Source organism: Balaenoptera acutorostrata, chromosome 7, assembly GCF_949987535.1.
Source record: "Balaenoptera acutorostrata chromosome 7, mBalAcu1.1, whole genome shotgun sequence".
Classification (NCBI taxonomy): Eukaryota; Metazoa; Chordata; class Mammalia; order Artiodactyla; family Balaenopteridae; genus Balaenoptera; species Balaenoptera acutorostrata.
In genome coordinates this window covers 77,393,070-77,406,257 of record NC_080070.1, presented here as the reverse complement: position 1 = coordinate 77,406,257, position 13,188 = coordinate 77,393,070, and the positions used below count along the sequence as shown (strand labels likewise).

Here is a 13,188-nt window from a genome sequence, read left to right as displayed (position 1 = left end):
CTCTCCCAACAATAATTCTTCTAGAAAACACTGGTTAATAAAATGCCTTAGAAGATATATGTGGATATTTTTCATTTCTAATGACTTGAGGGTAGCAGGTAGTCATTAGGCTTTCCACTCCTATCTATATGGCTTTTTATAAATATGAACAAGATTGGCTCTGCTGTTAAAAGTTAAGAGAAAAAAAGATTTTTTCCCTTAAAATATTTGTTATAAAGATATTGAAATTTTAATTTTAACTTATGAATTTTTTTTTTAAGATGTAGAGAATGTTGTCTTCTTTCTAGGATGTTATTCCTAGAAAAACCTGGAACCAACCTTGAAGGATAAAATTCACTTTGCAAAATGCAATTGATCCAGCTTCTTTCACTTGGTGCATGATTCTGGGAGTCTACTTATTGTTTTATATAGGCATGAAAGGTACAACAATTTACTTAGAATATCTTAGGTGATGCAGATGGGAATCTTATAGGACTCTGGAAACAACTGCAGTTGGATCTCACAGATGTTGAACGCAAACACTGGAAACTGGTGCGATTCAGTGCAGCTGTAGGAAATGGATTATTTCATTGTCCCCTCAACAGCAGGATTTCATTGATCCCCATCTTTATTACGGTGACTCATTCTACTCTGTCTCTACTTCTACTGCTCCTTTGTGACCAATTACTTCATCCTCTACTTTTTATCTCTGTTCACTGCCTAATGGCTTTAGTTTCCTCATAACTTGCCCCTCTTGGGGCTTCTTAGGGCTTCCTACTAGTGCCTGACTTTTTAGCTTCTGCACCCACCACGTGAGTGATTTTCTCTTCCCATTTCCTGTTCACATTCTTGAAAGAGACTGGGTTTAGGTAATTACCACCATCCCTGTTTGGATGGAGTGTTCACATCATTAGGCCTGGCTTCCCTTGGCCTATATGGTTCTAGGAAGGGGGTTGTATGGTACAGATCATGGTTGTTGCCTCTGCTGGCGCCACTGGCTGGAGTGGCTCTCTTAGAAGGGGAATCTGGCACAGCAAGACAGAATGACCTCTTAGGCACACTCTTTTTTTTTTTTTTTTTTTTAGGGTTAGGGTAGGGGTTAGGGTTAGGGTACGCATTAGGGTTAGGGTATTTATAGCTACTTTATTTTATTTATTTTTTATTTTTTTTGGCTGTGTTAGGTCTTCAGTTCGTGCGAGGGCTTTCTCCAGTTGCGGCAAGTGGGGGCCACTCTTCATCGCGGTACGGGGACCGCTCTTCATCGCGGTGCGCGGGCCTTTCACTATCGCGGCCCCTCCCGTTGCGGGGCACAGGCTCCAGACGCGCAGGCTCAGCAGTTGTGGCACACGGGCCCAGCCGCTCCGTGGCATATGGGATCTTCCCAGACCAGGGCTCGAACCCGTGTCCCCTGCATTAGCAGGCAGATTCTCAACCACTGCGCCACCAGGGAAGCCCAGGCACACTCTTTTTGTTTTAATTTTTTTAAAAAAAAATATGTTTTAACATACTTGCCACTAAAGTAACATATTCTTCATGTTGTTTTCAAGATAAAATTCTCCTGACTCTGTCATTTAAAAGAGTCATGGTACATAGAAACAAAGAATAGATTGGTGGTTGCCAAGGGTTGCAGGTGGGGGGAAATGGGGAGATGTTGGTACAAATTTCCGGTTATAAAATGAATAAGTTCTGGGGATGTAATGTACGGCGTGCTGACTGCAGTTAACAATACTGTATTGTATACTTGAAAGTTGCTAAGAGAGTAGATCCTAGACGTTCTCACAACGATAGCCAAAAAAAAAAGAAAGAAAGAAAGAAAAAAGGAAAAAAGTTAACCATGTGAAGTGATGGATGTATTAACGAATCTGACTGTGGTAATTATTTCACAGTCTGTATATCAAATGGTCAAATTGTACACCTTAAACTTACACAATGCTATATGTCAATTTTATCTCAATAAACCTGGAAGAAAATAGTCATGTTACCTAGCTGTTTTACGGTTAATTTAATAGAAATATATTTGAGTTAAATTTTTCTTAGGTTTCTGAAATTTAATATCATAGGGAAAATGTTCACGCTTTAAAATGTTCAATTTATTTGCAAGAAGGTAAATGCATTTTAATAGTTAATGTAGAATTATGCGTACAGATATTGGAGACTGGCAAAGTTGGGTAGTTAAGGTCTGGAGTATGCTGACTTTCATAAAGTAGGTTAAAAGCATTTCCCTTTTGAAACAATGTTCTCAGGCATTTTCCTGGTGCTTTGCTGCTCAGATACAAATGGTTATGTGTAACTGTTAACTGCAGGCTGTTATTGTTGGAAATTATTTTTATATGCACAAATTGTGATCGAAAGGAGAGTGGACCGCGAACATAAATTTGTGTTTTGGTTTTACTCTGACTTAGAGGGAAGATGACTCAAATTGCCTTCTATATCATCTCACCACTTCAAAACAGGAAGTGGTCAGGCAATAAATTGCTTTCTGTCTTCTTGCAGAAAGGAAACAAATATACGAATATAAATAGGCAGCCTTCAGTCTCTCACCACTCAATCCATCCTATGTACAGTCTTGATTTAGCATTAGTAAAATGTTATGATGTCATTCCCCTGGTCTCAACCCTGAGTGTATGTTAGATTCACTTGGGAAGCTTGTGAAATAAACCCTATATCCATCCCCCAATTTTCTGATTTATTTGACGTGGGTATGCTTTCGGCATTTATATTTTTGAAAGTCATCCCAAGTAACTCTAAGGAACAGACAGGAAGCTACTAGGCAAGCAGACAGAACCTGAACATTTGAGTTTGCTTTTACGGCACTTTATTATCCATCTCCAACCTAGCTTGCCAGGGTCTGGCCAGCTCAAACGGCTCCCCATGTCCTCTGTACATTGCTTATACTTCCCCTCTTCTGTTTCTTTTCCAGGCATACCAAGAGTTTCCTTCTCACATGTTTTTTTTCGGATTCAAATTTCTGCCCATTTTTCAAGACTTGGCCCAGTTTTTACCTCTCCCATGATGCCTTCCCTGACCATCCTTGACTGGAGGGCTTGCTCCCTCTTCTGAACTCACACAGCAGTTATTGCCTAGAAAATCATCTGAACGATGAATCAATCATGTACTGCTTTGTGTTATCTCTTCTACTGTTGTGATAAATGATTAAACTTTGCTTTACTTTTCACCTGTTACCCAGGGACCCATACTGTGAGCTTCTGGCATGCCTTTGTATCCTTGACAAGCTGAGTGCCTTGTGTAGCGCAGGAAGTCAATAAGTATTTGCCCCTTTCTCCCATTTACAAAGGTGTGGTTTGGCCCTTCATGTCTGCTGGGGTCTTGCCCTGGTCCTAGTGGACCTTCTTGCCAACAGACTCTCTGGCTCTTTAAATCAGGCCAACACATCAGCGGCCCACATGGCTAATTGTCAGTAAAACTGATTGTGTGTGTACTCCTCTGCTCACCCTTGCTCTCTCCCTATTTTCTGATCAGCTGACCTTTTGGCTTTCTTTCCCTCTCTGACCCCTCACTCTCCTACTCCCTATTCTGTCAGGACTTGATGGCAGAATTCAGTTTCTTGGGTTTTGACTGCTTGTATTCTTTGAGATGTTAGAGTACAACACACTCTCTGGATCTTCCTATTTCTATTCCTTCAGGTAAACACTTCCCCTGGCCAGGCTCTGGCGCAGCTGACCTCAGTTATCCTGCAATCCTCCACCAGTACCCTGGTCTGATCTGTCAAGATTCTCATCAAACAGAACAGGCACTCTCTACACTGTCTTTAAGATTGTCCACGTGATTAAAAGCTTCTATGGGTCCTTCATTGCCTGTAGAATAAAGTCTAAACCTGAGCTGTCCAATATGGGAGTTATTAAAATTCAAATAAAAAATTGAGTTCCTCCACTATGCCATATTTCAAGCGCTGGATAGCCACTTGTGGCTAGTGGCTATCATATTGGACAACGCAAATATAGAACATTTTCATCCTTGAAGAAAGCGGTGTTGGACAGTGCTCATCTACATACCTTAGTGCAGTTCATATGGCCTTTATAATCTCATCTCAGTGTTTTGCTCTAGCTTAATTTTTGGCTGCTACATACCTTTCAGCCCCACCCACTTTCTCAGTGTTCTGCAGCCAATCAGTGCCCTTTCACACTTCACGCCTTTGAACTTGCTGTTCCCGCTTCCTGAAATGCCCTTTGACTTCCTTCTCTGGCAAACTCCTATCTACCTTTTAAGATCCAACTCAAATATCACCTTCCTTGTGAAGTTCCCTGACTCTCCTAAACACAATAATTTCTTCTTCTGTGTTCCTCTGGCTCATTGAACCTAGCTCTGTTGCCCTTATCACCATATTTTGTTATTATTTACTGATAAATCTGTCTATACTCTTGGATGGGGGATCCTGATTGTTCTATAGATCTACCCTAATGATTAGCTGAAGTTGTTTGCTTGATGCCCTTTCAATATCAAGTAATATATTTTCTTACTTTTTGCTTGTTATTTATGTGTGTGCCATGTTTGAAAAGATCTTGGTGCTTTAGGAGAAGTCCTTCCCCTTTCTTATAAAACTAAAGTGGCTTCCTGTCTTCCAGGTTGAAGGTTCATTTTTCTTCTAATCAATTCTGATTGGACTTGCGAGGGACGTGGTAGGAGGAATCGGCAAGGTCGAAACAGAGGAACTATATGTAGGAAATAGTTCAGATGTGCTCAGGTTCCAGTCGTTACATAAAATATTTAGTGTGTATTTGGGAGAAGAGTAGGGAGGGAAGATGAAGAAAAACAAAACAAAACAAAACAGCTCATGGAACGGATATTGTGGAATTGTTTGACTTTTTCCAGACTAAGGCCAAAAGCAATGATATAAGGTGAGAAGAGTTTTTATTACCATTTTGCAAAACGTACATTTTTTTCTCCCCTCCGAGGATTTGATAAAATTTTGAGAAATTCTGGTGACTCGAATTACTGGGAAGTAAATCCTCCTGACCAAGAAATTAAGATATCAATTAGTTTCTCTTCTGTGATTACGATTAACAGCATTTCGAAAGGCTTATTTTCTTCTGGGAGGGCTGTAAATCCTAATGCCTGAGTCCAAGAGACCTTCTCTGATCACTATCGCCTAGTTGTTGCCGCAATCTTAACAATCAATCATCTCCCCTTGGGTGCCCCGACCGCGCCTATTGCTCAGACCACGCCCACCAAGTCGCCCTCCCTCCCACCTCATGGCTCCGCCCCAGGCCTAGCAGAGGAAGATTCTCATTGGTGGAGAAGTTGCTCTGGTCCCGCCCCGGCGAGCGGCGATAGGCCGAGCTGGCGTGGGGCGGTGGCGGTTGGCTGCCTGGGGACGGGTCCCTGGTCTTGCCCGTCAGGGTAGCTGGCGGCAGTGGCGGCTCTCGGGGCTGGGTTGTCAGTCCGTGAGCGGAGGGGGAAGATGGCTCGCGGGGACCCGTTCTGCTAGGAAGAAGGGGGGCAGGTGGTGCTGCTTACTCGGGAGAAAGCAGAGCAGCCGCCGTCGCTGTCGCTGCGAGCCAGACAAGTCGAGGTTCTGGAGGTGGAGCCTGGAGAGCCGTTCTGGTGAGTCCGGCCGAGCGAACCGCGCCGGGCCCCCAGGGCGGCCGGCGACCGATAACTTTTTTGTCAGGGAGGAGCCGGGGCGAGGCGGCGGCGGGGAGGGCACCGGGACTTTGTCCCCGGGGCGGCGGCTTCGTTGGAGGTAACGGCTCCCGCGCGAGGCGCCGTGGTTGGGCGTGAGACGGTGCTGGGCGCCTGGGGCGTCCGGAGGTCTGGGGAGCGGGACCGGATGGTGGGCTGCGGCCGGCGGCTTCTCGCCCAGAAGTTGGGCGCAGCCCGCCTGCTGCCTGGGCGGCGGTGGCAGCTTTGTGCGTGCGGACTCGGGTCTTTCTCCTTCCCCGGCCAGGAGCCCTCCGACCTCCGGGCGTGACCGGAGTGCAGCCGCCTCGGCCCGACCCGCCGCCCCTCGGCGGGGTTGGCCTGGGGTGGCACCCCGCCACCCCCGCCGCGGCTGATGCTCCGGCCTGACCTCTCCTACCCCTCCCACCCCTCCTACTCCTGCTTGCCACTTCAGCGAGGCTGCCGCTATCCGTTCAGTCTAATGGCCAAAACGGTCACTGTCGTCCCCCTCGTCTTTGAAAGCTGCATTCGCCTCGGTTCCCCCCACCCCCCCAAGTCGGACAGATTCACAAAGCAGGCACGATTCCTTCCTTGGTTATTTACACCGGAGATCTCTTCTGCAGCCCTTGCCCTCTTCTTACTAAGAGTTAGTCTTCTCCTTAGGATGATTCTAACATACTCGAGAATCGTCAGGGTTTTGTCAGAAGATTGTTGCATTGAAAGACCCGCCGAAGTTTGCACGCTTTGGCAAAACTGCTTATCCGCCCTTCGGTGTGCACATGTGTGCGTTGTACCCTCAGAGTTTAGACAGTGCTGATAATTTTTAATTTTGCCCTGGTGTTTTCGTACTCTTCAGGATCGGTTCTCTGATAAATACACTATCACACGCCTGGCAGCCGCTCGGCTCTTCAGGTAGGGGGAGTTTATTCCGCTGGCAGCTTCTACTTATCTCAGAGACCGTACTACCGGCAGGAGGGCCAGGCTGTCCTTTGGCAAATTGTTTGTCCTTTGGGTCACCCGGTAGTTTTGGGGGCAGGTATGACACCTCTTTGGTTCGTGTATCATTTTACAGTTTGAAATTTTCAGCTTTTAAAATCTTATCTGCATAAAGTCATAAATATTGGTCTAACCTTGAGTCAATGTGATAGTCCTGGGAGGCTTGTTTTCCATAAGAACATTCTCCTAACATCCATAGGTCACCGCCCCGCCCCCGGCCCCCAATTTCTAAGCATTTTTTTCTTTAGGTTAATACATTTTAAGTCCAAAGCACCATATTTTTGAAGTGCAGGCAAGAAAGAAAGAAAAAAAATATCTGTAGGATATGCTTGATTGGCCAATAGTAGCTTCAAAGTCAGTTATTCTAATAATTCATTTCAACAAAGTGGCAAGGGAGAAAATCATCACCTATTTTAGAAAATAAACTCTGGATTTGGTGTATTTAGCCTTTTTTGATTTACTATACTTGTAACCATAGAGGGATTATAAACCCTCTTAGTTATCAGCATTAACAGGATATGGATAGCCAGATGAGGCATTGGCTAGGTCAGTGTGTTATCCCTGCTATGCTTCCTTTCTTTGTTGTATTCCTATTTTATGAAATCTGCTCTTGGTTGCATTTTTAGAGTGGTGTTGTTTTGACAGTCAGAGTTTAAATATATCTCGTAGTCAACTATTTTACTCAGGATCCTGTTGCCTGATATTTATTTTATAATGAATATTAAGAAATCTTTAAAAAATGTTAGTATCAAGACCATTTTGGGGGGTATCAAGTTTACATTTTGTAAATAATGGAAATTATGTCAAACGTAAAATTTGCACTATCCCTGGCTGAATAGGTGCTAGGGATACAGAAATGAATGTCATAACTCTTGTCATCAAGGAATTTACTGTGTAATATGCAAGACAGATAAGTAAAGTAACAATTATAATACCCTCTGATAAGTGTGAGTAGAGATATGCCTAGTATAGTAAGGGAGCAGAGTAGGAGATGGCTAACTCAGCTTGGATGTATATAAAGTCGGGGGCACACAGTAGAGTTTTAAACTATGACATAATTTTGCCAAGTGCAGGACGTAAGTGAATAACTTTCCAAGAAGAGAATATAAATATAGTCAGTGAGAAAGCAAGGAGGCATGAGAAACCCTGGTAGTTTAGAAAAGTCATTTGTCAGTGACAAGTCCGAAGTCAGTAACGTTGATGTGACTTGAATGCAGGGGTGAGATGGGGAAATGGTGGAAGATGAGAACAGCGAGGGTGGTAGAGGGCCAGACCAGGGCCTTGTATCCTTGGCTAAGGGGGTTGCGTTGAAAGTGATGGGTAAGAAACTGCTTAATGGATCTGTGTTTTGGATCCTCACTCTGGCAGAGTGAGGTAGAATCTGATAGATGCTGTCACCTCGGGAAAGAAAGGAGGAGGAATCAAGACTGAGGATTTGATTTGGTTCCATTGATTGGAAATGAGGAACACATAGATGGAGGGAAGATGATACATTCTATTTTGGATATTTTTGGATTTGAGGAAGCTGTGGAATGTTCAGGTGAAGCTGTAGATAGATGTTTGGATCTAGGATGTGAAACTTGTAAGGGAAATCAGGAATAGAGGGAAGAGTGGAGGTTGAATTGAAGAAGCTGCGTTGACTTGGGTATGTTGGAATGACTCAGATTGGGAGTCTTTAGCATAATGAAAGCAGCAGTCAGAGAACAGACAAATAAAAAGCAGATAGGTGGAAGAATAGTGTGAACGAGAGACGAGTAGTAGTTAGAAAGGTAGGAAGAACTTCAAGAGGGATGCCAAGGGAGGAGAAATTTTCAAATAGAGGGGGAATGGGTCAACAATTTCGAATTCTTTAAAGAGGTGTCAAATAAGGAGAGACTTCAGGGACCAGTGAATTTGTCAGGAGTCCGTAGGTGACTTTGACAAGTACAGATTTAGCTGAGTGGTGGTTCAGAAACTAGTCTTCAGAAGATTGAGAAAGAATGGATGATGATAAAGTAGACATGCTTGCCTGAGGCATTTTAAGAAAACTGAGGAAGGGAGAGAATGACAGCTATAGAGCAGTGGTTCTCAATCTTACCTACACATTTACAATCTTCTGGGGGAGCTTTTAAGAATCCCGATTTCAAGGGGGAACTCTTGTACCAATTTGGGGAGTGGGACAGGACCCAGACATCAGTATTGATTTCAATAGCTTTATTGAAGTATAATTGGCAAATAATAAACTATACATAGTTAAAGTGTGCAGTTCAGTGTTTAACATGTGTTTATACTCATTAAACCATCACCACAATCAAAATCACCTCCAAAAGTTTCCTAGTGCCCCTTTGTAATCTCTCTCTCTCATCCCCTGAAACCACTGATCTACTTTTTGTTACTATAGATTAGTTGCATAGATATTTTAAAGCTCCCTAGGTAGTTCTGTAGGCATAGTTGAAACTGCTGCAGAGGGATATGGGTTGAAGAGATATTGTGCTTGTTTTTTTTATATGCATAAAGAAAGTGAGAAGTAAGAGATTAGGAAAGTTATCTATTGGAACTAAGTCCCTGAGGACATAGAAGTAGATGGAATTTAGAGCTTTGACTGGTAAGAAAGGAAGACAATTCTGGAAGCAACATCTCTAACAAAGAATATGATATTAAAGATAGTATTTTTTGTTGTTGTTATCAGCATCAAAGTTGTCATCATGTAATATCAAGATTAGTTCTCTGAAATACTCAAAAACAATTAGCATCTTAATATTATGAAAATGAATGCCGCTCAGAAAAACCCCTTAAATGCAGCCTGAGACCCCTGGCACCACCATGTAATGCTTTGTCATTTTTTTGGAGGGGAGCAGATGGAATTAATAGTTTGACTATTGCTTATTGTTAAGAGCCAAGTACTGCTAGAATCTTTTTGGCCCTCTCAGAGTTAGGCTGTATATCTGCACTGTGGAAAGAGAACATTTAACATTTACAAATCTCCTGTTTAAAGTATTTTTGTTCAGAAGAAATCCTGCTTGCTTGCCCTTTGGATATATGCCTTTTAAATACATTGGAGAAGAAAATCCTTCTTCTGTGTCCCAAATGAGACAGAGAAGAGTTGTGATTAGAAGGTGTCAAAGGCCCACACTTTGGGACTTCCCTGGTGGCACAGTGGATAAGACTCCACACTCGCAATGCAGGGGGCCCGGGTTTGATCCCTGGTCAGAGAACTGGATCCCACATGCATGCCGCAACTCAGAGTTCTCATGCCACAACTAAGGAGCCCACGTGCTGCAACTAAGGAGCTGGTGAGCCTCAGCTAAGGAGCCCACCTGCCACAACTAAGACCCGGTGCAACCAAATAAATAAATATTTAAAAAAAAAAAAGGCCCACACTTTGTATCCTGAGAAAGGTAATTCTACCCCCCCATCCTACCCCACTCCCCCATTCCACTTTTTCTTTTTCTTTTTTTTTAAATTTCCGGCTCAGGTTTTGGATGTAGGTGAAAGCTGAGCGCCACTGGTTCTGAGGTCCAGGGTTTGTTCTTCACTCTTGTTTCTTACCTTTGGCAGGGGGCTGAAAGCAAATGGTTAATATCTAAATATTATTTGACATTGCACTTGAGCATAACTAAAGGTGGGGTGAAAAATTTTGTCTGATTGTTTCCTAGAGTTCTGAAAATTTCTTTCATTGTGATTAAAGTATAAAAGTATGATCAGACCTAGAGAGGGTAGGCATCCCTAGTTTTGATGCAGCCTAAAAGAGTGGGACTATCAATGTTAACATGATTTTGGATACTATCGTTACTATAGTCAAAGCAATATTGTAAACATTCTGTATTTTCTTAATTACTAATGTAATATGTAATAACTGTAGGAAATTTGGAAAATTCAGGAAAGCATAAATGATAAATAACATAATACCTTCACCCAGTGATAATCATTATTAATACTTTGGTGACTATCCTTATACGTCTTTTTAAATGGGATTTACTCTTTTTTTTTTAACAAAAAACCCCCCCATATTGTAACTACCCTTTTTCTGTTGTTGTTCATGCTGTTCTGTTTCTAGCTTACTTTTACATAATTGAATGAATAGTTACCCGAGTCAATAAAACATTATTTTTTTACAACATAACATTATTTTAAATGTGTGGCTAATATTCCAGCATATGGATTTACCATTATTTATTTAACCAGCATTTCAATTGTTAAAAATTTAAGCTCTTTCCAATAATTTTGAATGAATCATGTAGCAGTTAGCTTCTTGATGGATTAATCATTGCCCGTATCTCTATTTACTTAAGACAAATTCTGAAATCAAAAGGTATCATATTTTAATTTTTTTTTTTTTTAAGATTGATTGATTGATTGATTGATTGATTGTTATGTTGGGTCTTCGTTTCTGTGCTAGGGCTTTCTCTAGTTGCGGCAAGTGGGGGCCACTCTTCATCGCGGTGCGCGGGCCTCTCACTATCGTGGCCTCTCTTGTTGCGGAGCACAGGCTCCAGACGCGCAGGTTCAGTAATTGTGGCTCACGGGCCTAGTTGCTCCGCAGCATGTGAGATCTTCCCAGACCAGGGCTCGAACCCGTGTCCCCTGCATTGGCAGGCAGATTCTCAACTACTGCGCCACCAGGGAAGCCCTGGTAGGTGGATTCTTAACCACTGCGCCACCAGGGAAGCCCTATTTTAATTATTTTTGATAGATATTAATAGACTGCCGTCCAGAAAGTTTTAATTAATATTCACTTTTGTTAATTGTGCTTGAGAATGTCAGCAACCTCTCCATATTAAAAATCTGCCATTTTGATATGAAGAGTTATATCTTCTATAAATTTTTTTGTTTCATTGGTTATTAGTTACTTTAAATATTTGTATTTTTTGTGAATTATCTATTACTGTACTTTGTTTATTATGATATAAAGATATGATATGGAGACTTTTAAAAACTGAGTTATGAGAGCTCTTTGTATATAAAACTATTAGACATTGGTCAAATTACAATGCAAATAATTTCTCCAGTTTGTCATTTGCATCCTAATTTTGTTTTTGGTGTGAATTTTTTCTTTTTAAACAGATTTTTAACATTTAGTGTAGTTAAATCTATCAAATTTTTCTTTTATGGTATCTGCCTGCTTAGGAAAGCCTTCTTGCATTCCCAAATTATGTAAGTAATTACCTCTATTTCCTTATATTACTTTCAGAGTTTTAAAAAACATTCACATCTTTAATCTATTTGGAATGTATTTTGAGGTAGAGTGGCAAGTCAATTATTTTAATACTATTTACTGAATAATTATCTTTTCCCAGAGGTTTTAAATGCTTTCTTTTTTATATACCAATTCATGATTTTTTTTCTAGGTTTTCTATTCTGCTTCATTGGGCTATATTTTTTGCTCCAGTAACTCCAAACAGTTCTAATTATTATAACTTTTTAATGTATCTTACTATAAGGTTGTGTGAATTCCTATTATCTTTTTCAAAACATTTTCAGTGTTTCTCATATATTTTTTTCAGATTGCCTCTAATTCAGTTTATTAAGACCCTGAAAGAACCCAATTGGAATTTCTAAACTAATGTTTTAGAGATAGCTGTGATATCTTTACAATATTTTTGTCATTCCTTCTAGTCATCTTTTATGACTCAGTGTTTTGTAGTTTTCTTCATATGGTTCTGCCTATTTTTAAAGTTGATTTTTGGTATTTTAAAACTTGTTGCTATTGTGAGTGGAATATTTTTTCATTGTATTTTAAAGAGGATTGCATCTTCCTGGTGGAACATAGAAAAGTTGGTGACTTGTGTATACTGTTTTCTAACTGGTTATTTTACAAAATTCTTAATTCTAATAGTTTTTATTGGATTTTGTAATAAGGCAGTTATAGCCTTTGTAAATGATGATAATTTTGTTTTCTTGCCAATATTTAACCCTTTCTTTTTAAAAAAATTACACTGATCGGAATGTCTAGAAGATTGTTAAATTATAGTAGTGAATAGTGAGCATCTTTGGCTCATTTCTCATTTGAATGAATGCCTTTAGGGTTTCACAGTTGTGTATTCTTTTTGACAATTTTTTTTAGGATGTTAAGGAAATAGTCTTCTATTCCCCTTTTTTGGAGTTGAGGTTAAATTGGAAAAATATATTAAATTTGATCACATACTCTCATAATGTATATTGAGATAATCATATGGTTTTTCTTCTTTTACCTATTGGTTGATGAATTATATTAGAAGATTTCCTAGTGGATTTCACCAATTTTGTCTCTTTGGAATAAAGGCAACTTGATAATAGTATACCTCTTTAAAGCTACATTTGGTTGCTCTGTAAGATCTCTAGTGTTCTTTTTGTATTACCTTTTTGAGGTTTTGGTTTCTGAATATGCTAGCTTTGTAAAGTAGAGAGAGAGAGAGAGAGAGAGAGAGAGAAGTGTTCCATCTTTTTATAAGCTCTGGCAATCTCTTCTTTGATGGTCTGAAATAGTTTAGCTATAAAAATGTCTAGGTCTTTTTGGATTAAATACAACTTGTTGAGATTTTAATATCTGCTACTTTCTTAAGTACTTTGCATAATTAATTTCATTTATCTGTGCACAGCTTTGCAAGATAAGTATTATCCTTATTCTGCAGATAA

At 40.6% G+C, this 13,188-nt stretch overlaps 1 protein-coding gene across 6 annotated transcripts in view; it reads left to right on the top strand.

Annotated features, from left to right (window-relative positions):
• The first annotated feature begins 5,314 nt into the window (after positions 1-5,314).
• Positions 5,315-13,188, top strand: part of HYCC1 (hyccin PI4KA lipid kinase complex subunit 1) — an 86,656-nt gene continuing 78,782 nt past the window's right edge. For 5 of the 6 annotated variants that reach the window (XM_057550393.1, XM_007183930.3, XM_057550392.1 and 2 more), the window contains exon 1: positions 5,316-5,541. The gene's annotated coding sequence lies outside the window, so the exon portion shown is untranslated. Of the gene's footprint in view, positions 5,542-13,188 lie in introns of all 6 variants that reach the window. The other variant, XM_028166902.2, reaches the window with a different exon arrangement.